We start from the raw sequence: 27,182 nt of genomic DNA on the forward strand, positions 1-27,182 counted from the left end.
ATGAGGTCAGTAATCCACCAGGAGGCTAGATCTTTTGGTCCCACTTTTCCAGGAATATCACCACCAAGCTTATGGATTTGGAAGACCCCTTAATTCAAGACCAGTGAAACTTTCAATGTAGCAGAATAATAAAGACATTAAAGCCACATATTTATGGCTTCCATAGTTAACAGAGCACTCTCCTTTCTTTTGGTGCCTCCTGACCAAGTGTGGGAGTAGCCAGGGAGAGGTACTATGATCAACCCACTTGACAGATAAGAAAACTGAGGCCTAAATTCACAAATTGTCTTTTCTTTTGAGAGTTTCTTTCCTTGGGCAGGCTCAGAGGAGGCAGGAAATCATATTGTAATGATTGTTATTCACCATTGGAGCTAATACATATACCAGTAACACATATGCAATGCATTTTACATTCATTAGTGCATGTAATCCTTGCAACAACCATACGAGTTATGTGCTAGAAGTATGTCCATTTTATAGATGGGAAAACTGAAGGTCAGAGAGATTAAGCAACTTGACTAAGAGAGTCAAAGCAAGAATTCCAACTCATATCTCTGTGTCTAGAACAGAATGTTTAACCGCTACCATGGCTCTCCTATGAAATCCAGGGATGGGCTTAAAAGGCCTTTGAAATTGCATACAAAAATGTCCCTGTTTATGTGCATTTTTCTGGAGAGAGATTCCATAGCTCTCAATAGATTATCAAGGGGGCTAGCCCATAGCACGCACACCCAAATTAGGAACCACGTGGTAGGGAGGTATCAGAATCAGGGCATGGGAGAAGCGAACTTGGCCCAATGGATAGGGCATCCGTCTACCACATGGGAGGTCCGCGTTCAAACCCCGGGCTTCCCTGACCCGTGTGGAACTGGCCCATGCGCAGTGCTGATGCATGCAAGGAGTGCACCCATAAGGAGAGCCACCCAGCACGAAAGAAAGTGCAGCCTGCCCAGGAATGGCGCCGCACACACGGAGAGCTGACACAACAAGATGACGCAGTACCTTGATACGTGCCCAGGGCCGCTGATAAGTATAGAAGCAGTCACAGAAGAACACACAGCGAATGGACACAGAGAGCAGACAACTGGGGGGGGGGGGGGGGTGTGTGTGAGAGAAATAAATAAAAAATAAATCTTAAAAAAAAAAATCAGGGCATGGGTAGTTAGAAATCACTTAAAACCACCAGAACCACCCAGATGGTTAAAACATTCATATTCTTGACATCAGAAGCAAAGTTGGTTTTATTTTTTAAATCATGTCCTTACCCCCTTGGCAATTTACTTGGTTAAAACTGAATAAGTGAAAGACCCATTTGAAGCTATAAATACTATAGAAAGCAAGACGCAAAGCCAGTGGGGCCCAGCATTCCTCAGGTCTAGGAAAGCAGAAATTGCCCAGCTTGCCCAGGATCAAAGGAAAGGGGCAAACTCTTCATCACCAGGTTCCCACACCAGCACAGCATGGTTTAGGGCAGGAAGATGTCAAGGGGGAAGGCATCTTTTGAAGTGTCAAGATAAGAACCGTCTCCACTTCCCTTTAGTGTGAAAGTCATTCCTCCCGGAGCCAGAGGAAATGAGGAAGCATTTGGCTGTCTGTATGAGAGCCGGGAGGAACTTATCGACTGTCCCAGCAGACACCTCTGTGGCTCCAGGCTGCGTCTGGACCCAGTCAAAGATCTCCAGTGAACACTGGTCCTTAAAAATATATGAAATTTTGAGTCACATTATCATTTTTCCAATATTTGAAATTCTGTCTTGGACTGATCTACACTGGCTTTAAACTCAAGTCAGAGAGACTGGGTAGATCTTGCTGCTTCTGGCTGGGCAAGTTTCAGCAAGTTACTTAGCCTCTCTGAACCTTACTTTCAGTGGGAATTCCAATGATAGTCCCTATCTCTGGGGTTAATTTGAAAATTAAATGAGATTTGCACACTAACCATTTTCTTTCCACAGTATCTGGCACATGGAAACATTTAAAAAATTTTTAACTGATGTCTTTCTTAACCGACTAGCTTTACACATTCAGTCTTAGTGGGCTTTTGAAGAAAAAAATCAAACTTTGTGATGTTTTTCACAGATATTTTACCCATTTTGAAGTACTTTAAGTCACAGGATAAGTTCATGCTTACCTTTATTTTCCATCACAGACAGCATGATAGAGTAGCTGCAATCATCTTGCCTGCATTTAAATCCTGGCTTTACCACTTAATAACTGTATGAACATTGAGGAGTTACTTAGCATCTCTGTGCCCCAACTTCCTCATCTGTAAAATGAGGACATTTTATAGATAGGCCCCCACTCCCAGCGTCCACAGCTGATACCAGCAATTGTTTGTTTAATTGAATTTATTGGGAAAATATGTGTACACAGCACTGTGCTAGGATTTAGAAGCATCTATAGGCCTTGCCTCTAAGAAGATAAGCTTTAATTGAAGAAATAAGATAAATTCAGCCAGTCATTCAGTCAGTCAGAAAATATTGAGGGCCAAAGCCACCGAGTTAATTGAGACAAAGTAGCTTTGTCTTTAGAGTCAGACTTTGGGACATAGTAGGATACAATTAAAATGAAAACACAGGCTTTGAATTCTATGTGTTAAATGTACACTGTCTTCAATTTTGAATGGGTGTGGTGATGCTTTCTCGTAGGAATTTTGTATTTTACACAGTGCGGGTGAGGTGCCTGTAATAGGCTGTGGCCATGATGGTTTTTGCTTTTACAACATGTTTTCCTTGTTTCCCTTCCTCTGGTGGTCTCAGAACCTCTAGTTTCTGCCAGCAGACTGTTTCATATAGTTTAGTTGGGGTTGACAGCCTACTCTTCCCACTGCCACATTGGTGGACATTTAACCTAAAGCCCATCAGTCACCATCTCCCAGGACTTTCGTCTAGAGATGGCAACTCTCAGCTGGAGACTGAGATTCGTGGGCCCTCGTGGCCCTTGTGCCTGCCACGTGGATGGAGTCCATCTGGGAGTTGGAAAGAGGGCTTGGTGAGCCCTGCTGGATCAAGTAGGACTTTGGAAGGGTTTCTAGTTACATTAGCCAATAAATTCACTCTTGCCTTTTTTTTCCCCCTAAAAGTAATTTGAGTTGGTTTTCTGTCACTTACAACATTCCTGATTATTATGGTGCCTAATATGATGACCCCTATATAGTAATGCTCCTTGATGTTGCTAGGTTATTAAAATGGGAAACATAGGCTTAAAATCCCCCAATTTCACTTTTTATTTTCACCACAACCACCCTGCACTGCTCCCTTCAATGAATAATAACGTAGAGGGCCACAGATGCTTTTCTCTTTGTCTTTATTGAGATATTGGGCCTAATTTCTCTTCACTTGAACCTGTGCTTGTCTTACTGACTTGTTTGACTCAAATGCAGTAAATAGAATGTTCTACAACTTCTGAGACTCAATCATAAGAAACCTTGAACTTCTGTCCAGACCATTTGAAAAACATGCTTTGGAAAGAGCCTGCTGCAGTGTAAGAATTCTGACCCCGCTGAGCCTACAATTCTGTGGAGACTACATGGAGAAGCCCTGAGACACAGGAGGAGAGAGGAGTGGCCAACCAGCCCCCAGCTGTCTCAGCCTCCATTCGAGTCACTCCATTTGAGACTTCAGACAATGTGTGAGGCAGAGACAAGTCATTCCCACAAAACCTTGCCTAAGTATCAGATTCATAGGCAGACTACCATGCCCGAGTGTCAGCACAGTTACACAGCATAGGTAAATGCAATAGGTAATAATAAGTAACAGACATTTCCTCAGTAGTTTGTACGTGCCAGGCAGTAAAGAGCCACCATACCACTGAATTTGTCAAAGCATACCAAGGAGATAGGTACTATTATTGACCCCATTTTACACATAAGGAAACTGAGTATCAGGGAGGTGATGTTAGAGGCACAAGATCACACAGCTAGGAGGAAATGGAACCAGATTCCAACTTGAGCCTCTTAGATTCCAGAGTCCAAACCCTTCCCACCTTGATTATGCTGTGAAAAGCAGCAGTTTGGCCTCCTTTTGGAATTTGGACAAATCCATTGGCTTCAGCATCCAACAAAGTCCTGGCAGGAAATAAGAAACAGCACACTCTGAAGGGGAGAATTGATCATGATCCTGTGGGCAAAGTTAAAAAGAGACCTGCAAGCAAGGGTACAGAATCCTCAGGACAACCAGGAAGATACTACCATATTTGTTCCTGAGAGGTTATCAGAGTTGAAGCTGTAGGAGAATGTGGCCTTAGAAAAAAGCAGTCCCTGTGAACTTTTACCACCCAGAAAGGAGGGAGCCAGAGGAAGAAATATCCCATCTCTCTCTCCTCCATGCTCCTGCTGGTGCCTCCCATTGGCCCTACCCAAAAGGAAGACAAAGTCAGGGAGCCCATTGAAAGAGCCCCCACAGTTCAGCTTCTTGGGCATAGAGCTGGGTAGAGAAGAGTGCAGAGCAGACCCGGCAAACAGCATAGCACTGTTCATGTTCTCCCTGTTTCCCATGTTACAGGTGGAAATCGGACATTCCGAAAAGCAGATGAAAATATACGGGATATATTGTCCTCCTGGGGGTTTCTGGAGTAACGAAAACCCCAAGCACAACTCTGTGGGCTTCTGTCACCTCTCCAGAGCTCATTTCCAAAAGGAAATAACACCTGCCCCTAAGCTCCACCTGCCACAGCCACCTCTCTCAACTTCCAGCTGCCAGGGGCTGACAGTAAGTCACAGGAGCAAACTGATTTCTCAAGGGAAAGATGAGCAAAGTGAACACAGAACTCCTCCAGGCACAGGCTGGAGATCCTTGTGTAGTAAGGCAAATGAGGCAAACTGGAAAGGGGAGTGAGGCGGTATGAAACCTTGTGGTCCGCAGCCTTTACTGAGGAGAGGGAAAGATCAAAAGAATGTCCTCCTCGTCATCACACTCAACAGTCAGCGCTAGAGCTCCTGAGCTTTGTATTAGACTTCATTACATGCTTTTGGGTTTCCTGGGCTAACAGACTGTTATTAGTTTTTGTTCAGGTTAACCCAGCTTTTTATTGATGAGCTTATTTTCTCCCTCTAAGAGTTTAAGTTGGAAATGTCACTACAAACCTAGATAATTTAGTGTTCAAATCCTCATTGGTCATGGAATTATAACTAATGAATAATATATTCAAGTAATTTAATTCAAGGAGTAAGTAATTAATATACCAAAAAATTTAAAGAGTATGCACCCTCTTTGACCCTACAATGCCCTGTCTAGCAAATGTTTTATTTTTAAAGAAATAATTATGGATATGGGCAGACATTTAGCTGAAAAGGTACTCATTGAATTATGGCTTAAGTCCACAGCCTGGGTACAATTTAATATCTAACAAAACAGTAACAACAACAACAAAGGTAATGGTGATAATAACAATAATGTCAGATATTTATTGTTTCCTAAGTGCCAGGTGTTATTTTAAGCACTTTGCTTCTGTTAGTTCATTTTTTCCCCAAAAACCCTGTGAGGTTCATACTTTTATTTTGTCAACTTTGAGCCTAACAAAAATGAGGCATAGAAAGGTTAGGTCATTTGCCTAAAGTTATACAGCTCCTTAGCCCAGAAGCTCCTGCTCAACATTTGCCAGGCCCAGTGTGAGAGAGCAAAGGGAAGCCTGCATACCATTTGTCTGACTATGTAAAGTTATAAATCAAGCTAAAAAAACTGTAAAATAATGTATTTGACCTCCTGTCTTGACAGATATTCTTCCATAATAACCTGGAAGGCCAGACTTGAATGCCAGATCCTCAGACTCCTTCGAGCTTTGTGCTCAATTATGCCATGGGGCAAACTGGCCCACAGCTGACCCCCTTTTTCTCCCCATCTCTGCCCCCAAGGTCCATCCCCCATGGTGAGGGACCACAGGCAGATGAGTGTAGACATACCAAACAACACTTCTGAGCTTCATCTGAACCAGAGCCCCCATGGCACCCCTCAGGTCTAGGGGTGCACAAAATGGGAGCACAGTGCATCCTCAGGAGAATGGGCCCAGAGAAGAGGCCAACACAAGCTTTAGAAACAGATTCAGGGTTTTAAGAGCAAGAAATTTTAGTGTTCCGGAGTGTGGTTTCGAAGTGGGCATGGGTTCTGCAAGGGGCATCTCTTAGCCCCGCAGACTATTCACCCCATGGGAAAGCCCTCTCCCATGGCAGGCCCTTCTTGGATGTAGGCCCAAGGTGAAGATTCTTTTATCAAGTTCAGGAATGGTATTGAAACCAGCAGTTGGTCCCAGGAACCTGTCTCCAGAGTCCATCCTCCTAACCGTCACACTAAAGTGCCCTTTAAAATGAGATCTGCTTAATAAATTGTGGTACATCCTTAAAATATAACACTATTCCACAGCTAAAAATTGTAGCTTATAGGTGGCAGGAAAACAGGATATAAAATAGTAGGCATAGTATACTTTTACGAAAATTATGGTTTGTTACTTAGAAAAAATATAAAAAGAATACATTAAAATGTTAGTATTATATTGTAGTAATGGTGAGAATTAGGGTGATTTTTATTTCCCTCCTTCTTCCTTACCTGTATCGTCTGTTTTTCATAATGAGGTAAGTTTCTTCAATATTAGATACCAACACACAGTAAAAATTACATTTAAAAAGTACAGTTCTTGCCCACCAGATTATGAGAGACAACAATACTGGACCCTGCAGGAGACACTAAGATGAGAGGGATAACAGTGTGGTGAGGTAGAATACAATGTTGCATTCACTACACCATTTCTTCTTTTCTGGGCACAAGGGAAAGCTACATTTTCCAGCTTCCCTTGCAGTTAGGTTGGAGTCACAGGACTGAATTTTAGCCAATGGGAGATGGGCAGAAGTAACGTAAGCTATTTCCTCACCTGGCCCTTAAGAATATCCCATGTGACTCTCTAGCCCTTTCTTCCCCTATTATGGTCTTGGAGACCATGTGTTCCAGAAAGCTTAACTACAGAATAGTGAAGGGCTGCCCAACTTGCATCAGATTTGAAAGAGCAAGGTGATTGACTATCCTGGTTTGCCTTGGACTGAGAAGGTTCCTGGGTATTAGGACTTTCAGTGCTAAAACCAGGAAAGGCCTGGGCAAACTTGGACAAATGGGCCACCTAAATGAGCAAAAATGAAGTTTTATTGTGTCAAGCCTTGGACATTTTTTAGGTTTACTTGTTACTGCAGGAGAACCTCTCCAAACTAATATAAAAGGGAGAAGCCCAGGCCTTAAAAGCCTAGTACCACTGCATAGTTCACACTTCTAGGTAGCTCTGTGGCTTTTGACAGTTCATGGTAACTCTCTGTATTAGTACTCTTTATCTATACCAAAGGTAAGGCAATAAAGTCTGCCCCCCATGGTGTTATTGTGAGAATTAATAAAGGTAAATTTTGTAAAAAAATTTCTCATAATTGTAAACAATTGTGCAAATGTGACTTTTTATAATTTATTAAGACCTAAGATCAGAATCTAGTAGGGGTAGACTGTCTTGCATACTGCATATAGTCTGTTTTGAGAAAAAGACACTTGGTCATAGCATGGTGTTGTAAATTAATTCTTGACAGCAAAGAAAAGGGAGAGATGAATTCTGATGGATTGTAGGAGCTTTGAGAGCTAGAGAAGCTTCTTGAAGGAGGTAGCAGTTTGGATGTTTTGAGATACAGGGCAGGTTTGGGAAGGGAAGACAGTTGCTAATGGAAACGTCAAGTGCGTTCTCAATTTCAGTCATGTTATTGGCAATCTACTATGTGGACTTGGATTAAAGGCTGGAGATATAATGATGAATAAGGCAGAATTCCTATGCCTAGGAGTTGGAAAAGAATTAGATGAATAGATGGGGAGTATAGTAAGACAGATATATAGACAGATAGATGATTAATGTAGTAGGCATTTTATCCCATGGTTTTGACTATCTAACATCATTTTAAAAACCTTCCTTTATTTTAGTAATTTCCTAAATTATGAGTTCCAGTCTCCAAGTTATAAACCAGACTCATTTTTCTAGCTCCACTTGCAGCCAGGGCTGCCCCAATCAGTCATTCCCAACATAAAGAAGCAGGCTTGCATGGAATCCATCATTTGGTGAAGGTGAAGATGGAAGTGTCCACATTTTGAAGTGGGGATACTTGGACATCTGAGTCCTGGTGGTAGGAACTGCAGAGTATTTCTGTGAGCTGCAATGTTGGTACCAAGGGGTGAATGAAAGTTTCATTTGGGCAGTGTATTAGTCAGCCAAAGGGGTCCTTATGCAAAATACCAGAAACTGGTTGGTTTTTATAAAGGGTATTTATTTGGGGTAGGAGCTTACGGATACCAGGCCATAAAGCATAAGTTACTTCCCTCACCAAAGTCTTTGGAGCAAGATGGCTGACGACGTCTGTAAGGGTTCAGGCTCCCTGAGTTCCTATGTTCCTAGGGCTTGCTTTTCTCTGGGTTCAAGGTTCCTTCCTTCCTGGTTCTGGCTTCTCTTTCCTCTGGGTGCTGGCTTCCCGGGTCTTCAGCATCAAGCTCTAACATCAGAAATCCCCTCATCAAAATCTCCAACTCAGTCCTTTGCCATGCCTTTTATCTGTGAGTCTCCACCCACCAAGGGGTGGGGAATGGGTGGGGACTCCATGCCCTGATGATAACTCAATCATGCCCAGGTACAGCTCAGATTACAAACATAATCCAATATTTCTTTTTGGAATTCGTCAATTATATCAAACTGCTACAGGCAATTATCAGAGTGTAGTTTGAATGTTACTCCTTGACTATGCTGTAAGCTATAAGGCCTGTCCTATTATGCTATGAGTTACCTGATATCTTTTAACAAACTTATGTGCTGCTTAAACCAGCTAGAGCTGATTCTGTAGTTTGCAACCAAGAATGCCAATACAGAAGTGGATTTGGCTCAACTGATAGAGCATCCACTTACCGTATGGGAGGTCCAGGATTCAGACCCAGGGCCTCCCGACCCATGTGATGAGCTGGCCCACGTGCAGTGCTGATGCACACAAGGAGTGCCATGCCACGCAGGGGTGTCCCCTGCCTAAGGGAGCCCCACACGCAAAGAGTGGGCCCCATAAGGAGAGCTGCCCAATGTGAAAAAAGTGCAGCCTGCCCAGGAGTGGTGCCTCACACACGGAGAGCTGATGCAGCAAGATGACGCAACAACAAGAGACACAGATTTCTGGTGTCGCTGACAAGAATATACGCGGACACAGAAGAACACACAGCAAATTGACACAGAGTGCAGACAACTGAGTGAGGGAAGGGCAGGAAAGGGGAGAGAAATAAATAATAGAGTCATCCTTCTGATATAGAGCATAATAACATGAATACTGAACAAGAAAAATGTTTAAAAATATTTTTTAAAAAAAGAATGCCAATGTAGAAATGTAGATTTTGTATTAGTTGCTTAGGACTGCTGTAAATGAAAAAAAAAAAAATTAACACAGACCTGGTGACTTCAAATAACAGAAATTTATTTATTTATTTTTAATTCATTTTTTAAAAAAATATTACATTCAAAAAATATGAGGTCCCATTCAACCCCACCGTCCCCACCCCCAATCCCCCCACAGCAACACTCTCCCCCATCATCATGACACATCTATTGCACCTGGTAAGTACATCTCTGGGCATTGCTGCACCCCATAGTCAATGGTCCACATCATAGCCCACACTCTCCCACGTTCCATCCAGTGGGCCCTGGGGGGATCTACAGTGTCCCGTAGTTGTCTGTGAAGCACCACCCAGGACAACTCCACATCCCGAAAACGCCTCCCCATCTCATCTCTTCCTCCCATTCCCCACACCCAGTAGCCACCATGGCCACCCTTCCCACACCAATGCCACATTTTCTCTGTGGACATTGGATTGGTTGTGTCCATTGCACATCTATGTCAAGTGAGGGCTTAGATTCCACATGGATACTGGATGCAATCCTGCTTTCAGTTGTAGGCACTCTAGGCTCAATGGTGTGGTGGTTGACCTTCTTCAGCTCCATGTTAGCTGAGTGGGGTAAGGCCAATAAATCAGAGTGTAGGAGCTGAAGTCTGTTGAGGCTCAGGGCCTGGCTATCATATTGTCAGTCCAGAGATTCAAATTCCCTAAATATGTCTTAAACCCCAACACCAACTACAATTCCAGTAAAGTAGCTTGAAAGTCTTGTGAAAAGAGATCCCATCTGAGTCCAGTTCCATCACACCAAAACACCAGCTCCAAAGAAGGGCCAACTGACATGGCAGTGAACCCCATCTGCCATGACCATAGAACCCGTGGGTCTCTTTATCCCTCAGAAGAACCAATACCTGGGGTTGTATCTACTTTATCTGTCTCTGAGACTCTGCTCAGGTGTGCATAAGGGCAATCCTTCTGATAACCTCTAGACTCTTTTTTAGAGACTCGTAGCCATATAAACTCATTTCTCCTTTCCATTTTCCCCTTACATTAGGTCAAACAGCATTTTGAAGTCATGTTATTATATGTAGACAGGGATATTCTGCTGATCCGCATTGAACCTTTAATTCAAGGTCATTTTCTAGTTGCATCTTCAGCTGGTATTTGGTAGTGATCCCTTGGTGCCAGGGAGGCTCATCCCCGGGTGTCATGTCCCATGCTGGGGGGAATGCACTGCATCTACATGCTGAATGTGGCTTCAAGAGTGGCCACATTTGAGTAACATGAAGGCTGTCAGGAGGAAACTCCCAGGTCCAATGCTGCTCTAGGCTTTGTTCTTATTGCAGGTGTATAGGCTCACAAGCATAGCCATTAGTATCAGCCCACTGTTGGACCCTCATTCCTTCCTGGTTCTTACCGTTGCACCTGGGGGACTGCCACTGCTCCCCTAGGGACCACGACAGAGTCCCCCCGGCCAGGAACCCAGTACCCCCCCAGCTGTTGTTTTTAATTGTTTCCACTATGAGTATATCTAAACTTTACCATGCACCCTGGACATATGCCCTGTATAACTCCCTGTCAACCATATATAGCCTGTCAGTAACATCCCATACCAGTATTCCTCCGCCGCCGTAAATAACAGAAATTTATTCTCTCATGGTTCTGTACACCAGAGATCCAAAATCAAGGTTTCAGTAGGGCCATGCTCTCTCTGAAGGCTTTTGGGGAGGATCCTTCCTTGCCTCTTCTGACTTCTGGTAGCTCCACATGTTCCATGGCCTTCCTTGGCTCATAGACACATTGTTCTGAGCTTACCAGTTGTCACATGACCATCTTTTCCTGTGTGTCTCCATCTTGGTGTCAAATATCCCTCTTATAAGGATGTCATATTAGATTTAGGGTCCACTCTAGAATGACTGTGTTGTGACTTGATTATATCAGCAAAGGCCTTATTTCCAGGAAGGACATATTCACAGGTTCTGGATGGACATGAACTTTGGGGGGACACTCTTTAACCCACTATGAAAGATATGATAGATAAAGCTATCACTCTATTCTTTTATCACTATCTATCCTAAGGCAGATAATAACTATAAACTCTGGACAAAATATAAAAAAACTACCTGAGGGCACTGGAGAGTAACTAAAAGCAGGAAGATGCTAGAGAAAAATTGATACTGTAAAGAAAGGAACTGCACTGGGTAGGCTTCCTCTTTTCATTGCTTCCATCCTGAAGGCAGGCCCTAGTCTGCACCACCCTAGGAAGCTAAAAGTCCCTTCACAAATCCAGTCTTTGTAGTTTGAAGACCCAGAAGATGGAGTTTGGAATAACCATGTGAGAGAGAAATCTCAGAAAGGAAAAAGCTAAAGGGCATGCTCCAAATTGTTTATATGGACTCTGCCCAAATCCTGAGTGACCTTTAAACCACAGGTGCATGTGGCAGATGCCAAGAAGCCTAGCAAAGCCTAAAAGAAATGAACCAAGCTTCAAGATGCTGCCCGCCAAAAGAGAAACAGGACTTGAAGTCTGAATCCACCCACATTGTGGAAAGAAGAAATGGAGAATTCTGGTGAGAGAGACCCAGACAGTGAGAGTTAAAACCAGCCAAACAAACAAAAATCCTCTTTGGGGGAATATAACAGACTCCAGAGTTTCCATGTCATGATATTCACAATGTCCAGTATACAATCCAAAATATCTCAAAAGACAAAGTGCTGTTTGACCTGGAATTAACATTCATTCATCTCCCAAATATCTCTTGGGCTCCACTTATGTGCCGAGCATGCTAGATGCTGGGGACCTGATTCTGAACCTAGATTTCACTCCTTAGCAAGTGTGTGTTGAGCTCCTACTACATGTCAAACACCACACTTGACTGGGAAGAGAGTGACTAAACATGGCAGAAAACATCTTACCTTCATATTTTTTGCAAGGAAGGCAACCACTAAACACATTCTTACAATTCAATTACTTCACTAATGCCAATAGAGAAACATGTTATGAAGAAGTGAAGGAGAAAGAATGATCCAGCAGACAGCTCTGCCAGAATCTCCAGAGAGACTGAAAGACTTGTTCCATCTTGTTAATGCCTGAACGGAGACAATTGTGCTGAATACATTTTGGCCTTTTTCTCCTCAGCAGTCATCCAAGAGGCCCTGGAGCTTTTACATTTGTGTCTTTCACACATTCCTTTCTATTAAAATTGTTTTTCCTTAAAGTAGAAAAGTAAAGCAACAGGAAAAGCACACACACACATGCATGTATGTGCACATACACACACCACTCCTTTTTCTTCCAGTGATTACATAACCCTAAGAAAGCCTTCCAAGACTTGCCGTGTAACTCTACAAAACCTATAAACTTCTTGAAGCTTAGTTGGCAAAGAAGTCTCTGCCAATAGTACATAAAACCTTTTGTGACTGGGTGTTCCAGCAATCTAAATTCATATAAAAATGTCTGGGCCCCTGAAGCCACTAGCTTAGACATCAGCCTCTCCCAAACAATTACAAATTGGAAATCCTTTTCGGAGACCTAGGATCATTGTGGGGAGGGAAAATGGGGAATTCTGGTGCGAGAGACCCAAGGGGTGGGATTGGGAAAAGAAGAGGTGTAAGCTCCAATTGTGAGGATTGCTTGGGGGAGAGAGGGATTATTGGAAGGAAATTGCACCGGAAAATGTAACCTCGAGTAGGCGGCTGATGGTAAAATCAGTTGTTAGTGTGGGCAAGCAGCTAGACTCAGGAGGCAGAAGGAGTGTGAAAAAATGAGAACTCTGAGTCAGAGAATGTAAGTACCATGCCAGGCATCTTGGGTGGTAGACCAGGGGCATAAGGTATAAAAATTGGAGGACAAACAGGAGAGAGGCTTGAAGAAGGGAGGGACGCCCTGTTCGAAGACACACCCAAGGAAATGCTTTCCTTTGTGAAAGTAGAATACCAGCCTCTTGGGGACCTGTGGACTTCAGCTCACCCTACCCCACCCTTCCTTTTAGTCCCATTACATTCTGGGGGCTGGGGGAAGCTATAAGAACAATAGAGAACTTTCTACCAGAAGCAAAAAATGATGGCACTTTGTGTAACCCCCCACCCCAAACACACATACACACACACCTCCATGCAAAGTAGTATTGGTGGAACAATCTGGGTGGAAAGGACAGAAAATTACTGATTCACTCAGAGATCCTCTAGCTTTAACACAACCAGAACAGAAAGCAGAATCAAGATTGGTGATCAAAGATAAAGCCAGAGACAATCTACAGAAGATTAAAGAAGTGAGTGTTAGAGTTCCATATGGAGACCCAGAAGCAATGGGTATTGGCCAAGAGCGTCTGTGTAGTTTCAGATTCCTGAATCTACCTTCCCTCCCCCTACATGAATCCACCCCACCTCACAGCCTACCTGCTAAAATATGTAAACATCATTGCTTAGTTCTACGGGCCATCCAATGTTTAGAATGTCGGAGGCTGGGCCTTTAGTCCCTTGCTCTGGGATTTAGGCCAGATCTGGTGGGTGTTGGGGGTTTCTAACGGGTGGGAGGGCACTGGAAAACTAGACCCCAGGGCTGCCTCACAGGAACTCCTTTTAACTGAGAGGGGAGAACAATGAATATGTGGAGATACTGGGAAAGGAGAATTGTTCTTTTCCTTACAACTTGGGACAGATCTCAGTATATTTTTATGCTCAGTATGGAAGGAAAAGTAACATTTGTTTTGTTTTTTTATTATTACCCTTTCAATAAGCTGAATAATAGCTAATATTAATAATAGTTACCATAAAGGCACAAAACAGTATTGATAGTATACCACCATTTATGTAAAAAAAGGGGAAGGCTAATGCCTTTACATGTTTCTTTACATATGCATAAAATATTTCTAAAAGTATAAATAAGAAACCCATATAACTAGTCATCTCAGGGGAAACGAGCACTGATGCCCCAATAACTGTGAAGCATGGCTCTCTCAAACAGTTTGAAATTGAAAGGCTGAGAAGCAGAATGGTTTACAGAAAAGTTAACATACTAGGGTTCAAGGTCTGGTTCATTCACTTGCTTGGTGTGTGAGCTTTTAAATACAGTATTGAACCTCTCTACCCTTAGTTTCCTTGTTTATAGTGTACAATTAATAGTGAAGAAGAAGATGATTACCGTGATGACCATGATGGTAATGATTCTGCTGCTTGATGAGGTTGGTGATGGTGAAGATGATAACGGTCTTAATGGATTGTTTTTAGGAATAAATAAGATGATGCATATAAAGTCCTCAGCACTGGGCTTGACCCATGGTCATCAAATCACCCAAGGCCATGCTTAACAAGGTCATTGTAGTAGTCTTGGTGGTTTACTAAGCAATTACCTCTGGTGTGGAGGATTGGGAAAAATTTCATTGGGTGAGATAGAACTTGCTCCTAATAGATAGAAGGGTGAGTAGAATTTCAGCATCTGCAAGAGGACCATCAACACGCAGAACAGGCCAGGCAAAGACTTGGAGGTAAGTTTGTCAACTGGAACTCTGTTGGATTTGTTCTATAGACTGAAGTTCTGAATCAGGTGGGCAGAGTGGCAAGGGAAAAGGGGGAGAGTTAAATTGTAAATGCCAGATCCATGGAGCAACTTGGAAGTTATCATCATTTTTCTTGCCTTTCTTCCTCTCCATCTTAACCTAGCCTCATCATCCTTTCATCAAATCAAATCCATGCACATTTTGTGGAATGTTTCATGGGTGCAATACACATGTAAGCACACAATGTTCAGAAAGTAGATGTGGTGCTTTTTCAAGAGCAAGAGTCATTTTTATCTTTTTTTGCTTTTAATAATAACTCATGAGATAAGTAAATATATACATTGCTTATGCTTCTGTTGGTAAAGTTTTATGCTGTTTTTGTCAAATAGATCCTGATGGCTGAGAGTGGTAGTGTTAGTGCATCTGTGTTCTGTTACTTTTGGGTCTTTTTTGTCTTAGGGATAGAAATATCCCTGTGGCTAGCACTTGCCTTAAGACACTGGTTTACAATAAAAATTGAATCTGGACAATATTGTGTCAGCACAACATTGTATTATGGGTGGTAATCAACTTGACAAGTTGGGGTACTTCTTACCTGACTTGTATCTATGAAACAGTTAAAAGATATTTTAGGGATGTCAACTCTAAAACAAAAATTTCTTATTGCTCTTTCAAGCATCTAGATCAGATCAATTGAAGGATATCCTGAGATTCTAAAGTGCTCCTTTTTTTTTTTTTTAAGGTGGTACCAGGTATTGAACCCAGGACCTTTTATGGGCAAAGCAGATCCTCAACCACTGAGCTACACCAGGTCCACAAAAATGCTCTTTTTTTTAAAGATGTTACCATTTGAAGTTACTGAAAGTCTCTCAGTGTAGACTTTTTATTTTATTTTATTTTTTTAATTCATTTTTAAAAAATATTACATTCAAAAAATATGAGGTCCCCATTCACCCCCCACTGCTCCCACCCCACCACTCCCCCCACGGCAACACTCTCCCCCATCATCATGACACATCCATTGCATTTGGTGACTACATCTCTGGGCATTGCTACATCTCATGATCAATGGGTCCATATCATAGCCCCCACTCTCCCACATTTCATCCAGTGGGCCATGGGAGGATCTACAATGTCCGGTAATTGTCCCTGCAGCACCACCCAGGACAACTCCAAGTCCCGAAAATGCCTCCACATCTCATCTCTTCCTCCCATTCCCTGCACCCAGCAGCCACCATGGCCACTTTTTCCACACCAATGCCACATTTTCTCGATTACTAACCACAATAGTTCATGAATAGAATATCAGTAAGTCCACTCTAATCCTTACTGTATTCCTCCATCCTGTGGACCTTGGATTGGTTGTGTCCATTCCACTTCTATGTCAAGAGGGGGCTTAGATTCCACATGGATACTGGATGCAATCCTCCTCCTTTAAGTTGTAGGCACTCTTGGCTCCATGGTGTGGTGGTTGACATTCTTCAACTCCATGTTAGCTGAGTGGGGTAAGGCCAATAAATCAGAGTGTAGGAGCTGAAGTCTGTTGAGGCTCAGAGCATGGCTGTCATATTGTCAATCCAGAGATTCAGATCCCCTAGATATATCTTAAACCCCAGCACCAACTACAATTCCAGTGAAGTAACAGGAAAGGCTTATGAAAAGAGATTACATCTGAGTCCAGCTCCATCACACAGAAACACCAACTCCAAAGAAGGGCCAACTGACATGGCAGTGAACTCCTTCTGTCATGACCATAAAACCTTTGGGTCTCTTTAGCCCTCAGAAGAACCAATACCTGGGGTTGTATCTACTTTATCTGTCTCTGAGATTCTGCTCAGGTGTGCAAAAGGGCAATCCTTCTGATAACCTCCAGACTCTTTTTTAGAGACTCCTAGCCATATAAACTCATTTGTCCTTTCCATTTACCCCTTGATTTAGGTCAAAAAGCATTTTTAATTCCTGTTATTATATGTAGACAGGGATATTCTGCTGGTCTGAGTTGAACCTTTTATTCAAGGTCATTTTCTAGTTACGTCATCAGCTGGTACTTGGTAGTGATCTCTCAGTGCCAGGGAGGCTCATCCCTGGGTATCATGTCCCACGCTGGGGGGAAGGCAGTGCATTTACATGCTGAGTTTGGCTTCGAGACTGGCCACATTTGAGTAACACAGAGGCTCTCAGGAGGGAACTCTTAGGCACAGTGCTGCTCTAGGCCTTGTTCTTATTTCAGGTGTATAGGCTCACAAGCATAGTCATTAGTATCAGGGGCTCACTGTTGGACCCTCATTCCTTCCTGGTCCTTGCCATTGCACCTGGGGGACTGCCGCTGCTCCCCTAGGGACCATGACAGAGCCCCCCTGGCCAGGAACCCAGCACCCCCCCAGCTGTTGTTTTTAATTGTTTCCACTATGAATATATCCAAACATTTCCATGCACCCCGGACACATGCCCTGTATTACTCCCTGTCAACTATATGTCCCCTGTCAATAACATCCCATACCAGTATTCCTCCACTGCCATTGTTGAACCACTCTGTGATCCAAAACTTCCTGAAAAGTGAAGCCCAATATAATGCCAGGTTCTCTTAATAGCAAAATGGAATATAGTTATGAGTTTAAAGGTTAGATATAGAATACATATTAATTTGGAGAAATTCTACATCCTATCTTTTTCTTTTCTTTTTTCCTAATTATTAAGCTTATCTTCACAAGAGTTTTAGGTCACAGTAATTCATATATACAGTATACAGTACTCCCACTTATCCAATATAAAACCTTTTCCCTTCCACAGCAATAACCTTTTAACATATTCATACCATATTTACTGAAACTGATGTACAGATATTGAGACAATAGCTTTCCCATGCTAATCTTCTCTGTATCGTTCCAATTTTAGTATATGTGCTGCCGAAGCAAGCACTCAGTGTAGACTCTTAACACTGGAAGAACTAGGATCTCTGCAGTAAAAAGTTGAGTGAATTGGCCAAGACTCCAGATATTATAGATACCTGATTTCAGGGTTTTGTGTTCATCAGAATGGTCTCATTTTTCCTGTGTATAAATTTATTTGTAATATGTTTTAAAATTTTGATTGTCTTAAATTTATGCTGAAAAGATTACTACTTTTATCTACTTGGATGTCCCCTGTAAGCTTTGTTTTGAGGAAGGGTTTTCCTGTTGGATGATTATTGTAATGATGATAGTGATAATGGTAATGATGGTAAGAAAGTTTGAAACATACCAGTGAATCATAACAGGACTTATGTGCTTGGGTTAAAATCATGTATCTGCTTTGTACTGGCTATAATACCTTGAGCAAGTAAACTAACCTCTCTGAGACTGTTTTCTCAAAATTGTAAAATGGAAATAGTAACACTACTTTTCAATGTTGTTGTGAGGATTAGATATGTGTAAAACACAGAGAATAATTCTTAGCCCATGGTAGGCACTATATAAGTTTTTGCCCAGTGCAAAGCCTGTAACAGTGTCTAGCATATAATTTCTCTGTAAATGGGAGCTATAATTCTTTTATTATTTTGGTGGTTCTTAATACCAAGAATTGAAAGAGGGGGAGGAAGAAACCAGAGCTGGAGAGGACCAAGAGGTCTCTTCATTTGACTAACTTAGCAAAGGCTAACTGGAGCACTTTGTTTAAAAGTCATTTGAGGGAGTGGATGTGGCTTAAGCAGTTGGGCACCTGTCCCACATGGGAGATCCTAGGGTCAGTTCCTGGTGCCTCCTAAAGATGACCTGATTCAACAAGCTGATGCAACAAGCAGACACAATGAGCAAGGAGCAGATGTGGCTCAAGCCATTGGGTACTTGCCTCTCACATAAGAGGTTCTGGGTTTGTTTCCTGGTGCCTTTTGCATAGACAATGAGTGGACACAATGAGCAGACAGATGGGGGAGCCATTAGGATGAGGGGAGTCATTTGAGGCCTAGTCAAGGCTCAGCAAGAAAGAGCTTAGATACCAATTAGTGATTCCGCCCCTTCTCTTCCCTCCTTGTGTGGCTTGGCTAGCCCAACCACAAACCTTTGTCCTCACCTTGGGCTTGAATAGGGAAACTTGCTTCTAACAAGTGGAAAACTTGGAGGATGCTTCATTCTTAGTCTAACTTGGTTTCCTTGGTGTTTAGAGGTGGTTAATTCTTAGCAAAGTATAGCACCTAGTTTCTTGGGAGAAGAAATTTTTAAGTGTGTATAGATGTAAATATGTATATATACGTACATTTACTGTATGTCACAAAATCTTCTGGACGTCAAATGACTTACAAAACAACATGATGATGAGTTAAGTGTAAATGAATCAGAGACATGTGGCTTGAATTCCCTTTAAAATACCATAGGGTTTAAAATGAAGGGGAAAAGGTTCTTGAAAAAAAAAAAATTGGAGTCTTGCTGAACCTAAGTCATTTGAAAAATAGTTTAAGATGTTTGCTAAATTCAAAAAGCAGTTCTCCCACCATATGGTAGTATCAGAGTGGCCTTCAAATGAGCCTAAACCTAATTTTAATTTCTGGCACATGTGTTAAAAACATCTTTGGGGCCTCTCTTACGCCACTGTTCCAGGGAGACCTCAGAGGGCTTGGTTGTTGTTGTTTTTTTAATCTTATTTGCATAACAATGGCCATAGGCCCAGCTTTCTTCCTCTCTTCCTGCTACATAGCCCAGGGCCTGACTGGAATCTATTTTACCTAAATCTTGGACCCTGGCATGCCCTGTAGGGTCATCTCTTACCTCCCTGCTGAAGGCTTTGGGAGCTGGCCCTCCATTCTCCACTCCTGCTGGTTTCCTTTGGGAGGTTTGCTTTTGCTAGAGAGTACATATGCGAGCATTTGGAATATGATTCCCAGGTCATCTTAAAATTTCCTTCTGAATCTACTCCCAATAATCACTGAAGGATGCTCCTTATTAAGCAGTCTGGGCAAATCCCCAGAAATTGGAGTCATTAGGCATTGCTTCCAGTGGTTCATAATATTCCATTGTCTTTTGGGATATCTCTCCAGTGAACAGATTCATCCAAACAGTCTAGAATGGAGCTGGGAAAGGTCTGGGGCAATGGTTTTCAATGGCAATAAGCCCTGAGGGGAGTGTTAGAAACTTGTGGGAGTGTTCTTTAACTGTCCTAATGATTGAGAATGATGAGGAGTGACAGTACTGGCCTTTAGTGGGCAAGGACCAGGGATGCGAGATGTCCAGTGGCACACAGAACAGTCCTACCCTATAAAAACTTGGCCTGCATATCCCTTAGGACATTTGAATTTACAGCTAGACATTCAGGTAGTTGAAAAATCTGTTAAAAATTATCTGAGTCCAAAATCTTAATCCTGTTTTGTTTTTATTTTATTTCAAAATTGCCAAAATTTACACACACTCTACACCTATCAAACAACAACTTCCCCTTCCCCCTTCCTTGGTAACCTCGAATCACTTTCTCTTTCTACAAATATGCCATATGTAGTGGAATCATAAAGTATTTGTTCCTCATATGCCTTGTTCCTCATGTGCCTCAGCATAATATTTTCAAGATTCATCTATGTTGTAGCATGTATCAGAATTTCATCCCTTTTTATGACTAATATTCCATTATATGGATATACTACACTTTGTTGGTTTACAAATATCTGTTTGAGACCCTGTTTTCACTTTCTTTAGGTATATACCTAGAGGTAGAATTGGTGGGTCATATAATAATTCTATGTTTAACCCTTTGAAGAACCATCATACTACTTTCCACAGTGGCTGCACCATTTTATACTTCCACCTAACCCTGTTTCAAATATAAACACAAGTTCCTTTTTTTCTCAGTTTCAGTGTATCCTGGATTTTTCATACATGCCACTAACATGTAACCCAAGGGAAAATTGGACTTGGCTGTGTTCAAGACAAGAAAATGTCATTCACAGCATTGCCGTTAACTGTACTTGAGTTGTCAACACAGAACAGCTGTATTGGTGGGCGTTGGTAGCTGTAGCAATCACATGATTCTACAAATAGGTACAAGCATAGGCTCCTTTCCTGCCTCTTCTTTTTTCCTATTTCTCATTTATACTGTAGTTATGGATATGTATGTTTATAATTATGTTATCTGAAAATTAAGTACTTTTTCTGAGAAGGTAGCATTAATTCTGATATGATAAAGAATGCAGGGACTAGAGCCACAAGCGCTGAATAATGAAGTAGTATGGGACCAAGAATTAGCAAGCCTGGGCCTATTGAGTGGGAAAAGTCTCATTTCTTCTCTGGGCCTCAGTTTCCCCATATCAACTATGAGGACAATTAGACTTGATCACTCAGTCACAAACTTAAATCCCACAAATGTAGTGAGCAAAGAGGGCCATATGTCTGCCATTAACAAGCCGCCCCTCCCCCCCAATACCCTTCACTTATACAGTGGAATGGGTCCTTTACCATTTTCCACAAAATATGCAACAATTTGTGGCAGGGTCTTATTTTACCTCTTGTTAGGTATTATCAGCATTGAAGAATTTCTTTGGACTCTTAAGAGTTGAAATGGTAATGGTAAATGGCAACTGAGACTCAGCCTCAGTCATGAAAAGATAGAGTGGTAGAGACTGTGGAAAAGTAAAACAGCTATTCCCTATCAGAATGAGGAGGCCACTGCCCAGATCCTGCCATGGTTGCTAAATGTGTATTGTTTTATGGTTCCTAGATCTTTCAATGATCTAAGGAAAGTCAGAAACAGGAAGTTCATGCAAAATATCCTTACATTTAAAATTAGTTCAATTAAAAGATAAAGGAATTGGACTTGGCCCAATGGATAGGTCATCTGCCTACCACATGGAAGTCCGCAGTTCAGACCCCTGGCCTACTTGACCCGTGTGGAATTGGCCCATGCGCAGTGCTGATGCATGCAAGTAGTGTCATGCAACGCAGGGGTGTCCCTGCGGAGGGGAGCCCCATGCACAAAGAGTGTGCCCCATAAGGAGAGCCGCCCAGCGTGAAAGAAAGTGTAGCCTGCCCAGGAATGGCGCTGCACACGGAGAGCTGACACAACAAAATGACGCAACAAAAAGAAACACAGGCTTCTGGTGCCGCTGATAAGGATAGAAGCGGTCACAGAAGAACACACAGCGAATGGACACAGCAGACAAGTGGGGGGGGGGGGGCGGGGCGAGAGAAATAATGAAAAATAAATCCTTAAAAAAAAAAAAGGTGAGTTATAGGCTAGCCTATAAAAGCCCAAACTCTGTATACTAGATTCTGCCTCTGGGAACCCAGAGACCTCTAGGTTAAATGAACTCTAAGATTGCCTTTAGCTCTGAAAATCTAATATTCTAAGCAGGGGTCAGCCAACTTTTTCTGTAAAGGGTCAGATAGTAAATACTTCAGGTTTTGAGAACCATAAGGTCTCTGTTGTGAATACTTGTCTCTGTCATTGTAGTGGAAAAGCAAGCATAGATAATACTTATGGATGTATGTGATTGTGTTCCAATAAACCAGTATGTACAGAAAGAGTGGTGGGCTGGATTTGGCCCTAGTCCATAGTTTGCTCAAGTCAAAGACCACCCTCTACATAGACCTGAAAACAGCCATTAGAAGCAGAGAGTGACTAATGCATTTTGGGAAGCTCAAGACTTTACTCAGTAACACATTTGGGTGACCTCTCTTCATTGTGGATTCCGAAAGAGCAATTGCATCAATATTCTCTTTGCCCCTTTCCTTATTTATACATGTTTTTTAAGAGGACGAGTTGGTAACATTTAAATGTCTACAATGTGAAAAATGATGTGTAGCATATACTCATCAGTGGCTAATGGGGATGTGGGAAAGCCTGTTTTGCATTTGAATTTCTGATATCATCTCGTCACAGTGTCTGCAACATCCCCCATGGTCAAGGCAATGCCAGAAATCTTGTTGGGAAATGGTGAGAAATTTTGAACTGGCCAGATGCTCAATTGCTGGATTAGTCAAAGCAATCCTGGGAAAGAAGATGCCAGGGAGTTTGGCCAGCCTGGCATCCCAGTCTGGGTATCAAGAGTGGGCCTGCCTCTGTTTCTCAACAGTCACGTGCCTGGGGCAAGTCACTTAACTTTTTAGTTGTACATTGAGCAATATGAACTAACTGCTTTCAAAATGCCTACAGTTACCCAAGCCTACTGACCTAAATGAGAATTCTGGAAGATGTATCAAACAGGAGCCCTGACAGGGCTAGCAAGTGTTTATTGAATGTCGCTTTTTTCTATCCAGCATCCATCCTCCTTTCTTTGAGTAAAAATACCATTTTTCATTCAAGCTATCACCCCCCTCCTCTACTCAGGCCATTTGGTAAATACAGGATTGACTATGGCCCTGCATCAGAGAGTGGGTGCATGACCTAGGTCTGACCAGTCCAAACATTTTATCACCCTGGTTAGCAATTGGCCCAGAAATGGACATGTGACTCAAATCAGCCAATGAAAGCCATCCCTAGGAGATTTGTGGTGTAATTAGTAAAGTGGCTTTCTTTGTCCTCTAGTGGAAAGATATAAGCTTGGAGCTGTTGCTGGCCATCTTTTCCACAGAAGAAAGTCTACCTGAGGACAAAGCCCACGGAGAGGAAATAGAGCCAAAGGAAGAAGAAATGGGTTCTGACATTATGGCTTAAATGCCTGAATGTAGCCATGGCCACAAGCTAATTATATCCCTGAAATGGACTTCTAAGAAGTTTATAATGAGAAATAACCTACATTTTCTTAAAAGTTGCATGACCTTAAATAGGATTTTTTTTTTCCATTTGCAACTAAAGGAATCCTGAGTTGAATGGCAAAATAACAGGGTTGTGACTCCAAACTCGCTAAATTTCTTCAGCTACTATCTTATTGGAGAAACGATTTCTGGCTCTCTTGTCCCAGTTCTACAATGCCACTGATGTGACTCTGAGCACATAGTTTACCCTCTTTGTGCCTAGTCCCTGGTTGCTCTATCTGTAAAGTAGTAAAACATGCCTAAGTTGTCGAAGGCTCAGAGATGATCTATCAGTCACTTGGTTTTAAGAAATAGAAACCCCCTCAGACTAACTGAGGGGAAGGGGATTTGTTAGAAGGGTCCAGGAATCTCTGAAAGTGCTCAAAGTAGGAAAGAAATTTGGGCTCAAGAGGACCTCAAGTTCGCTATCCTTCTCTCTTGAGTGTTCAGGCAGTCCCTAGTGGCCACTCTTACTTCAGTGCTGCCTCTTTTCCTTTCTTTCTCTGCAGATGGGCTTTCTTTGCTCTGTTAATAGAGTCTAACTTGTATCTCAGAGTCCTCTGTTCCAAATTCCCAGGACAGAAAAATTGGACTGGCCCAGCTTGAGTCGGTTGTCCAACATAGGATCATATCCTGAGACCATGGTGGAGAGCCACCTTCTCCAAGAGAAGAGTGGGTAAGAAATAACCTTGCACAGTACTTAGTGTATAGTAGGTACTCAAGAAGCTCTACTTCTAGATTGTCTCCTCTTCCTTGTCCTCCATCTCTTTCTCATCCTTTCCCTCCCCTCCCCTCTCCTCATTTTCCTCCTCCTCTCCTCCCACCTCCTTAACTCTTCTTTCTTCTTCTCCTTCCTCCTGCTCCTCCTTTTCATCTGCATCTTAATATCCATAGTATTTGTATTACTTTTAGCATAACCAGCATTCTTCAAAACTTCCTCCTTATTTTTGAATGTGATGAAAAAAGAAAACAGCTTACTCTCTAAACATGAGTTTTGGAAAAAGCCTCTTTAATCCTTAGTTTCACCTTTAAAATTAAGCTGATGATACATGACCTACTCGCCTTCACAGAGCAGTTGGGAGACTTAAAGAGTTTTGACAATATAAGCATTGTCATCACAGAGAACAGCTCTCTTTTTGCCCCTCCCCCCTTAAGTTACTAATGACAACATACTATCCAAGTCTGTGTTTTCCTAGTACCCGCAACAGTACTGTCATAAGGCTCAATAATTTCTCAAAAGAAACAATGCTGACCCTCCTCTTTTTTTTTTCCTATAATAGATTTAATTAGGTCATGGTTCAGTAGACCCCAATATGGGCCCTCAAAGACTTTGCTCTTGTCCCTTTGAAATGGCATAGTCTGTACAAACCAAAACAGACTTGCTCCTTTTTACCCTATTATTTAATCTGGATTCTCTCCAGCATGAGCCCTTCCAGGCAGCAGCAGCTTCCACTGGAGTGGGTGATGGGTGGGTGGCCTCAGAATAAACACCATGTGACTCCTGGAATTTGGAGGCCATCTCTTTCCACTGCCCTTGCACTCCCTTGGTCGGCTGATCCTGAGTGTTGGGTGGCTTTATTTCATCCTGGCATGGCCGAGGCAGCCACTCAGCCTGTCAACAGCCAGCAGCCAAGAGAAGAGCCTTCCATCAGTGCCTGAAGCTCTGCCAATTGCCCTGTGGTTGCAATGGGCCACTTCCCTGTGAGACCAGGGCCTGAACAATTGTGTTTTTGTGCTGACAGTGACCGGGTGCTGCCTGATCTGGATTCAACTAGCTAGAGCACAGAAGATGGGTGAAATTTACTGATGTTCAGGACCCTTGTGCCAAGGGCTTTTCTATGGAGGAAGTTCAGAGTCAGACAGGCTGGGTTCAAATGTTGTGTGGCCTTGGAGTTGCACTTTACAAACCACTGTTAACTTTCTCTGGAAAATGGGTATCATACCTCCGTCTCAGGTTTTTCTCTGGATTCTGTACAATAATGCATTCAGCCATTTGATGGGACATATTACCAATTCAAAAATCAATAGTTGTTATTAGTATAAGCTAACCTAAGGTTTTAGGGAGGACGGCAAGCCCATTCCTACTTTTCTGTTTCAGTACACTATATGCTAGCCGCAGTTTTGAGCTGCACATAAAGTATGCATGAACCAAATTTAAATTTAGCCCAAATATAAATTTTAGCATCTTTAAAATTTAGAATTAAAACATACAAGTAGAAAATATGCATAAATGAGCAATGTGACAGTTAACCCTCAGGTCAAGAAGAAAGCACACAGAAGCCTCCTGTGTCACTTCTTGATTACAACTACCTAAATTCTACCTGGAACTAAGCACTAATCTGACGTTTATGATCATTATTTTCTTGATTTTCTTTATAGTCTTACTGCCTATTTATACATTAATTAAGAGTATAGTGTATTTTTGCTTGCTTTAAAACTTCATTAAGTGGAATCATCTGGTATGAATTATTTTGTCTTTTTTTCCTATCGTGATATTTTGAAAATTCATCACTTGTTCATATAGCTGTAGTTCGTTCATTTTCATTGCTGTAGAATATTCCATTAATTAGAAGTTACATTTGAAATAACTGTTATCAAGCTACCTGCCAACTCCAGTGAGGTGGATGGCCTCCAAAGATAGCCACTGGTGATCTCCCCTCCCCCACCACCTCTTCATGCCAGCTCCTTTTCCAAGCAGAGGAGTCAGTTTCCTTCCTGTTGAACTTGGGATGACCTTGTGACTTGACCAATAGAATATGGAGTAAATGAGTCCAGGGCCCTAAAAGGACTGGCAGATTTTGCCTCATCGAAGTCAGCCATCATGTAAGAAGTCCAGTTAGCCTGAGAGGACCATATTGTGAGTGAGCCCAAGCTATCTAAGAGAAAGGTCATGTGGAGAAAAAGAGAGAAATGTCAGGTAGGCCGCAGCTGGCCCAGCCATTCCAGATGAAGCATCATGAGAATGTTTACATCTCTCTTTATATTTCCATCCTCAGCAAATACCACATGGAGCAGAAGAACTATACAGTTGAGTCCAGCCCAGTTTGCAGAATTTTGAAAAAGAATATCATTCAAAGCCACTCAATTTTGGAGCAATAGAGAACTAAAAAAAAGTATACCTAAAAAGTTCATTGGAGAGAATTTTGTTTTCTCCCTCAGGTATATTTCTTTGCAAGTTCTACTTCTTTAATGAAGTGATAATATTTACATCTTCAGACATTTTTAAATGTATCTCATGTCCCCCTTTTTTTATCATTCTCTCATCCCCATCTTTTATCCATATCCCTGTATGTATTTATGAAAACAATACTGGGTATAGGCCAGTAGATGCTACCATGAAGGGAAAAAAAAAAAAGGGAGAAAAGGAAGTAAAAGTCATTAAATGCAAAGATATAAGAGTATATTTTATTAGCATATCTTTTCAATGGATGAATCATGTAGATGTACACCAGAATTACTATGTAATACTGTTCCCACAAAAACATCTTTTGAGATTAAAAAAACAACAACAACATTAATTTATTTGAGTAAACAGATATCAGTTTCACTTTGGAAAGAGTGGTGGCTTTACCTTACTTATACTGACAGTAGAGGTGAGAAAAGCAAATCACTGCCTTTGCTGCCTC

At 42.0% G+C, this 27,182-nt stretch overlaps 1 long non-coding RNA gene and 1 pseudogene across 1 annotated transcript in view; one reads left to right on the plus strand and one right to left on the minus strand.

Moving 5' to 3' along the window:
• The window catches only part of LOC131274566 (uncharacterized), a 127,197-nt gene that overhangs the window by 28,015 nt on the left and 72,000 nt on the right, over nucleotides 1-27,182 (plus strand). The gene's annotated exons all lie outside the window — the stretch shown is intronic.
• On the minus strand, nucleotides 17,727-17,785 carry LOC111764958 (U6 spliceosomal RNA; annotated as a pseudogene).

This window comes from Dasypus novemcinctus, chromosome 19 (genome assembly GCF_030445035.2).
Source record: "Dasypus novemcinctus isolate mDasNov1 chromosome 19, mDasNov1.1.hap2, whole genome shotgun sequence".
NCBI classification, from domain to species: domain Eukaryota; kingdom Metazoa; phylum Chordata; class Mammalia; order Cingulata; family Dasypodidae; genus Dasypus; species Dasypus novemcinctus.